Raw genomic sequence first — 9,041 nt, 5'->3', positions numbered from 1 at the left:
CTATGGGGTGCCCCCCTCCCTCGTATATAAAGGAGTGGAGGAGGGGGCCGGCCAAGGGGGGTCGCACGCCCTAGGGGGGGAGTCCAACTCCCACCGGGAGTAGGACTCCCCCTTTTCCTATTAGGAGAGGGAGAGGGAAGGAAGAGGAAGGAGGGAGGAAGGAAAGGTGGGGGGGGGGGGCGGCCCCCCTCCCAATTCGGATTGGGCTTGGGGGGGGCGCCCCCTCCCTTGCTCCTTTCCCCTCCTTTACACTACGGCCCATTAAGGCCCATATACCTCCCGGGGGGTTGTGATAACCTCCCGGAGCTCCGGTATTGTTCCAATCTCACCCGGAACCTTTCCAGTGTCCAAATATAGTCGTCCAGTATATCGATCTTCATGTCTCGACCATTTCGAGACTCCTCGTCATGTCCATGATCACATCCGGGACTCCGAACAACCTTCGATACATCAAAACATATAAACTCATAATATAACTGTCATCTTACTTCGGGTTCGAGAACTATGTAGACATGACTGAGACACGTCTCCGGTCAATAACCAATAGCGGAACCTGGATGCTCATATTGGCTCCTACATATTCTACGAAGATCTTTATCGGTCAAACAGCATAACAACATACGTTGTTCCCTTTGTCATCGGTATTTTACTTGCCCGAGATTCGATCGTCGCTATCTCAATACCTAGTTCAATCTCGTTACCGGCAAGTCTCTTTACTCGTTACGTAATGCATCATCTCATAACTAACTCATTAGTTACATTGCTTGCAAGGCTTATAGTGATGTGCATTACCGAGAGGGCCCAAAGATACCTCTCCGACAATCAGAATGACAAATCCTAATCTCGAAATACGTCAACTCAACAAGTACCTTCGGAGACACCTGTAGAGCACCTTTATAATCACCCAGTTATGTTGTGACATTTGGTAGCACACAAAATGTTCCTCCGGTAAGCGGGAGTTACATAATCTCATAGTCATAGGAACATGTATAAGTCATGAAGAAAGCAATAGCAACATACTAAACGATCAAGTGCTAAGCTAACGGAATGGGTCAAGTCAATCACATCATTCTCCTAATGATGTGATCCTGTTAATCAAATGACATCTCATGTCTATGGTTAGGAAACTTAACCATCTTTGATTTACGAGCTAGTCAAGTAGAGACATACTAGTGACACTATGTTTGTCTATGTATTCACACATGTATTATGTTTCCGGGTAATACAATTCTAGCATGAATAATAAACATTTATCATGATACGAGGAAATAAATAATAACTTTATTATTGCCTTTAGGGCATATTTCCTTCAGAGGGTGCACAGAAAAAGATTGAGAAGCCAATATCAAATGGCAGGGTCACGTGTCGTCATGGACAAACTTGAACAAGAACTCGACGCCATGCATTTACTGAAAATGGAGGTCTCGCGGACAATGAAGCCATTGAGCAGAATATTGCTACAATCTTATCCGAGATGAACCGTCTGGGAGCTATTGACCCATTCAACAACGAGGAAGAGGAGCAACAACAAACAGAGCTTGCCCATGTACACACTCAAGAGCAGCTACATGCTCACATGCAAGATCATGAGCTTGATGGTGCTGTAGGCGAACGACATGCCAACAGGACATCCTACCACCAGCAGCAGGAAAGGGTAATTAAACCACCCATATTCTCAAACACAACGGGGAGGAAGAGTAAGACGCTGTAACACTCCAAAAATTTTGATTTGTTTTTTTATTAAATTCTTTATTTGATTTAAAGGGGGTTATTTGAATTTTGCTAAAAGAAGGGCTCTCCTTCTCAAAACCTTTTTTGATAGATATTTTTAGGAGCTCTTCTCAATATTGATTTTTGGTCTTGAGGGTTCTTCAACATGTGTTGGGTGAACACAAATTATCTTGGGTTGTTTTAATATTTCTTTTATTAAAAAGAGTTTCTATAAAATTATGGGTTTATTCCTTCTCACTCAAAAATAATTTCTCTTGCCATGACCCATGTTGAAATTTTTCTTCCAAACCCACCTCCCCACTTTGGTTCTAGCCAAGCATACTTTTCCAGCAAGTTTCAACCTCTTTTAGATTTCCTTTCTATTTATTTATCCTGAAATCTTTTTTGTCATTTAATTTGGACTCTTTGTATTTACAAAGGAAGTACCAGATCCTTTAAGCTTCTGAGCCCAAGCAAATTACCCTAGCTAGTCCTTAGTACCCTCAACCAAGATCCATCAAGATCCACTAGTCCACGGTTCAAAATTTTCAAAATATGCTTGCTGCAAGTTTGGGCCAGATTTGCCATTTTTGGTGAAATTCATTTTTTTATTTTCCTAAAAATCTGAGAAAATCAGGCAGGCTCTAGATGCATCAAGAGACCACCTCACCAAGGATCAACCCCAGAAAAATTTTCCTCGTGCCAAAAACATTTCGTCGAATAGTTGGTGTGCACTGTTTCTGTTCAATTTTAGAAAATTTCAGTTTCAGTTCAATCGACAGTGTCGTTTCTTCAGAACCGCGGCGTCAATCTCGGCAGTGCATGCGTTGGCGCCTTGCTCACTGCTCCCCCTTCTTATCCATCACGCCGCATGGTCGTTTGGACGGGCGCAAGCGTCCGTGGCAATGTGTCTCGCCAACACCGGTGTGTTCCACGGTGGCAGAACCACCCGTGGCGGCCATCAGGGGCCAGCCCTGCCATACGGCGCCGTCCAGCACCGCCCACACCACCAGGAGCTGCCGCGTGGCCGTCCCCTTCCCCGTTCGTGCTGCAGAACCATCACCGTGGTCTAAGAGGCACATAGCACGCTCTCTATCACCGACGTGCCCATGAGGCCGTTCCGTCGAGAGCTTGGAGTATCGCCCAAGATAAACCAAGATTAGCCTCGGGATGGAACCAGTAGACCAATCTGCTGCTGCCCAGTCACCTAAACCTCCCATCCAGCCTCTGCCTCGCTGTAATCACTCGCCGGAGATACCCCATTCTCGGCAACCGCCTCGACCGGCTATAAAAGGAGGCCTCAAGCTCGTTCTTGACCCAGCACTACCCCTCCACCTCGCCAGAACTGCGCCCAGCCACTAGGAGGACCTCGAGGAGGCCTTCTTCCTTGACACCGGCAGCCCCGATCCACCTCGGGCTCCGGCAAGATCCTCTTTGGTGAGAGCACCCCCTCCCAAACGGCGTTAGTAGCCTCCTAGTGCACCCACTCCTCTAACCCGCGCTTCAATTTGGCATATGCAGCCCTCCCCGGTGAGATCCATCCTCGACCGAACCGTCGTCCGCTGGAGAAGAGGCTGCTGTTGACGTGGTGCTCTCCGACGACCAACTCCACCACCCACAGACGCGGGAGATCTCTGTGAGTCCGTAGGTACCCTCCACTCCCCCTGCCTCGCCGTGGATCGACGCCGACGACCACCGCAAGCCTCGGGCGCCGGCGGGACTCTATTTTGGTTTTTAAACCTGACGGGTGGGACCCCCTCGTCAGCTTTCTTTCTTTTTTTGAAACGTTTTCTGAAAATGCCTTCGGGCAAAATACGCTTTCTAACTGAAACATTTTATGTCTTTTTCTAAACTAGCCCCTGGAAAGTTTCTGTTTCATTACAGATTAGTCCCTGAACCTAAACCCTTAGAACTTTTAAACAAAAGATTATTTTGAGTTGATTCTTTTTCTGTCATATTTATTTTTCTATCTAGTTTTTTATCATATTTATTTGAAAATTATTTGGAACAACTTTTATGCACGCACGGTATTTACGTTAGTATCCGATTTTTTTATATAACGTAGATACCGAAGGAGGTGACGGAGCCGCGAACTTCACCGAGCTAGACTCCGACTACTCCGAACGAGGCAAGCATGTTTGAACCTTTGATATGATGAGTGTTTTGCATGTTTGCTTGAGTGGTGTTCTCATGGCATGTCTTTATATGCATTAGTGAATGTTATATTGCATGCAAGGTAAGCTACAAGTGAGCTTCAAAGTTTGATTTGTTCATATGATGGTGAGATAACCTGATCATGTGGTGGCATGGTAGGTTGCAAGCTGGTATTGTTGAAGCATGCCAGGCTTATGCCAACCGTTTAACTCCGGTATTAACGTGGATCAAGTAATCTTCCCGTTCATCCCCTTTTTCGTGCTACCACATGTCTTCTTCAAAGAATGCGGTCTAGTCAGTTGCAAACCTCTTTCCTTGTACACACCAAATAGAGGGGCCGTGATGAGGGTCCGTGGCCCTGGATTAAAGCCCGTCATCCGGTCAGGGGGCATGGGTGTTTCCAGTTGGGACCGAGAGGGGGGCACCCCTTAGAGTGCGCGATATAAATTTAATCCCATGCTACTCGAGGTTGTGGCCTCCCTGTCTTAAAGTTTTTCTTGAACGTTGCCTAGGGTGATTCCTGGCAGCGAAATGTGGAATGGGTGTGTACTGGTTAGATGAGTTTCTTATAAAATACCGTAAACGGAACTAGTCCTTTGTGACTACGGAAATCCGTTGACTGTGGGTAAAGAGTACAAACTCTGCAGAGTCAAACCATTCGAGTAACCGTGTCCATGGTCAAGGACTATGATCAACATATCAGTGTCAGTATCAGTCTCAACATCCGTCTCATCGTCAGTCTCAGTTTCAGTTTCAGTGACAATCTCTGGTGAATAAACATGAGTGGTAAACTCGGCTGAATGTTATTCCTGTAGATGGACTAACCTGTTTATTAGTACGTACTGAGTATTTCCTTGGGATGATTTAAATTCATGAGCTACTTGAATTTGAATGGTGAAATATAAGCCCTTGATGTCGCTCAGACGTCCAACTGTGGCATTCTCGTTGTTTACTTTTGATATAAGCCCTTTATGTGATGTCGCTCAGACGTCCGACTGTGGCATTCTCGTTGTTTACCTTTGATATAAGCCCTTTATGTGATGTCGCTCAGACGTCCGACTGTGGCATTCTCGTTGTTTACTTTTGATATAAGCCCTTTATGTGACATCGCTCAGACGTCTGACTGTGGCATCCATGTTATTTAATTTCAATATAAGCCCTTTTCGAGATGTCGCTTAGACGTCCGACTGTGGCACGCACTGTCATTTACATTTCAATATAAGCCCTTTATGTGGTGTCGCCCTGATGCCCGACTGCGGCATGTTAATTTATTTTTACCTTTCGAGGCGTCTCTTCAGACACCCGATCGGTCTTTAGGTATTTTATTGAGATTTCGGGAGGACTACCACCTGACTTCCTTTTTATGTTACATGCCGTGAATTTCTTTTTGTGTGCATTACTAATCTGCTCATGTGCATCATGTTTGCATTTGTTATATCTTATGTCCAAACTGTCTTGCGAGTACATTCAAAGTACTCACCTGGCTTGTTGATTTGGCCAGATATTGATGAAGGCGACCTTATGGATGAAGAGTACGATAGCGAGTCCGACGCCTAGGGGAGTCCCAGTCAGTCCCGTGCGATCTTGGAATTGGTCACTTGTATCATATACGCTTCCGCTACCCAAATAAAATCATCGAGCCTCACTCCAGCGATCGATGGGCTACAAGATTTAGGAGTCATGTCACCCACATCACTGTGACATATCCACCACCACTTTTATTACGAGTCAGTAGTTATGCCACCATACCTCTTGTGTCATATCCACCTTTATGTATAATATCGGCGTACTTGTAATAAATTGTTGAGCAGCCTCAGCTCAACCTTGTATAATATTTAGTACTATTGGATTTCTATATCAAGGATTTGTCTACTAGTAAGGAAGATTTTCCTATACTAGTCTGATAAAATGGTCGATTTTTCAATAAATATTTTATTGGAAAACCGATCCTGACAACCTTGGTATCAGAGCTAGGCTGACTGTAGGAAGCCACTAGGTGCGATCGCTAATCGGTTATTAGCATAATAAGTGCTTTTATTTATCATTTTGCAAATGTAACAATTTTTGCTAGTCATCATAAATTTATGATTTGACTATTCGGAATTTTTGTCTACTTTTATAGATGATTGGCAGCGGTTGTGAGTCACAGGTGTTCGCCAATGTACCTGAGCGGTTTATCAAGCTTCTCGTCTCCATCACCAAAGTCGCGATCGGGCCATCGGCTCGTCCGGAATTCACACTCTACCAACACAAGATCAGCGACAGCATGTCTATGCACCAGGCTGCAGTGCAATTCAAGGGAGGACGTTCTGAGTCACACCGCTTCCGATTTGTGGGAAGGGCCATGCCTATGGAGAGGCATGCCATGCAAATGGCTGCCCGTGAGGCGATAGCTCGTCTCCGGGATGCTCTTCCTTCGATGAAGGCTCGTCGCTATCGCTACCTCCCATGCCACGTGCCATACACATGTCACTATGCGTTCGCTTGTGCTAGGGGGGAGAGAGATGAGGCTATTGAGATGTTGGTTGAATAACTCAAAGCTCTTGAGGCAGCTTTTGATAACCTTGTGGACAACTTTGTGGCTGCTCGTATGGACTTCGTGCAGGGCTGTTCCGCCAACAGGAGGGAGCTCCTCCATACAGCACCACCACTGACTTACGTCTCGTCCTCAACATCCTATGCACCTGCCATCTTTGCCAACGCTCGCCGCCTGCCTACCCTGAAGAGTTTGACCAAGTCATTGCTCCTACTCCAGTCAGAGCTACACCACCTACCGCGCCCGCACCAGCTCCTCAACTCAGTACTTCACGCCTGGAGCCTATTAGTGAGGAGGAGGTTGAGTCTCCAGCATCACTGGGTCTTACCCTTGGTAGGCCGAGGGAAGTTCTTACCATCTCCGGCTGAGTGCGCCTAGCAGCCGTGCGATGTACCAGCTTGTATGATATGTTTATATGTATATTAGTTTGGTGAGAAGTAGTATGTGTGCGCATCATGTAGGAACTCGGAGAAGTGCACTAGCCTAAATAACATGTCAGGAACGTGTACGCACATCCTGAGTGATGTATTATAATTACTGCTTGCGTGTAAGATATGTACTAAGCGGTCCTTCTCCATGTGCAATCAAGTATTTTCTTTAAAAATCTTGGAGTCCTTAAAAATTCTGCCTTTGCAAAATTAATTATTTTTGCCACTCAGTTTTTCTCATAAGTTCTGCAAAAATACCCCAGAGTGGAAAATGCCTCGTCCCTGGACTCGTTCCATGCCAAGTCCGCTAGAAGAAAATTATGGTACCCAGACAAGTAACAATTTCACACAGGGGCAGTCAAGTCAGCAAGGCAGTGAAGCAGCATTTTCTCAAGTATGCCGCCTTTATGAGCAAAGCCAGCAGCAGCATCAAGAAATGATGAACCATGTTATCAATATGGGAAATCACCATGGACCGTATCAGCAGCAACCCAAATTGTCTGAACTACAAAAGACACGTCCCCCAACATTCTCTCACACTGATAGACCTCTTGAGGCCAATGATTGGCTTCGAGACATTGAGAGGAAATTAATTATTGCACAATGTTCGGACCATGAGAAGGTACTATATGCACCTCACTACCTCACTGGAGCAGCTGTATCATGGTGGGAAAATTTCCTACACATGCACCCCAATGAAAATAACATCACCTGGGAAGAGTTTAAAGAAGGTTTTCGTGGGGCACACATTCCCAGAAGGATTATGAAGATCAAGACAAGGGAGTTTGATGACCTCAAGCAGAGAAGCATGATAGTGACTAAGTACAACAGTCAGTTTACTCAATTATCTCGTTATGCCAACGAAGAGCATATGAGTGAAAATAAAAAGATGGAAAAATTCTTGGACGGTCTGGCACCAGCACTTAAATGCCAGCTGGTCGTACACACCTTTCCGGATTTCAAAACACTTGTGGACAAAGCCATTACATTGGAAAATGAGCGCCACAGCTTGGAGGATTTTCGCAAGCGCAAAAGGGACAAGACTACTCATGCTCGCAACAACCGGAACAAGACTGATTTTTATAAAAGTGGAGCAAACTAATCCATGACCAATGTTCCACGCACAAACAAAAAATTTCATGCAAGGGACAAGGATTTTACATATCGCCCAGGTGTTACTTTCTACGCTTGTGGAGCGGAAGGACACTATGCCAAACAGTGCCGAAAGCTAAGGAACTCGGCCCCCAAGCCGAACAATAGTGGAAATAATTCAGCCCCCAAATGTCACAACTTCAACCCCAATAACAATCACAAGAAGGGTCACTTGAACCATGTGACCAAGGAGGAAGCACAGAATGCCCCGGATACCGTACTCGGTACGTTCCCTGTCAACACAATACCTGCCACAGTTTAGTTTGATTCTGGAGCTTCTCACTCGTTCATTTCAAAGAAATTTGCTTTGGAACATGATTTTTTGATGCTTCCCTTGGAAAAATCCATGATCATCAAGTCCCCCGGGATTAAGCAAATCACTCAGAGTTACTGCCGAGGTGTGGTTATTGAGTTTGAGAGACAAAAGTTTCAGGCAAACCTCATGGTATTGGAAAATAAGGGACTAGACGTTATCATAGGAATGGGCTGGTTAACCACCAACAAGGGATTTATCGACTGCTTCAATCGGACTGTAATTCTTACCCATCATCACGGGAAGATGATAAAAATTGCAGCTCAAGAAAGACCAATGTCACGACAACCCAGGTTGAACAAGGTGGACATTTCAGAGTTAAGAAAAGTTCCAGTCGTGTGTGAGTTCCCTGACGTATTTCCCGAAGAACTACCAGGCATGCCATAAGACCGGGAAATAGAGTTCATCATTGAACTAGCACGTGGAACCACCCCCATTTACAAGAAACCCTATAGAATGGCACCCTACGAGTTGGTAGAATTAAAGAAGCAAATAAAAGAATTACTGGACAAAGGATTCATACGAGCCAGCTCCTCACCTTGGGGTTCACCAGTATTATTTGCCAAGAAAAAGGATGGGACACTGAGATTATGTATAGACTATCGAGCACTCAACATGGTCACCATCAAAAACAAATATCCGATGCCACGGATAAATGATTTATTTGACCAGCTCGCGCAAGCCATGGTTTTCTCAAAAATTGATTTAAGGTCGGGGTATCATCAATTAAAAGTACGGACAGAAGATA

Source organism: Triticum dicoccoides, chromosome 7B (genome assembly GCF_002162155.2).
Source record: "Triticum dicoccoides isolate Atlit2015 ecotype Zavitan chromosome 7B, WEW_v2.0, whole genome shotgun sequence".
Classification (NCBI taxonomy): Eukaryota; Viridiplantae; Streptophyta; class Magnoliopsida; order Poales; family Poaceae; genus Triticum; species Triticum dicoccoides.
This window is presented reverse-complemented; position numbering follows the sequence as displayed.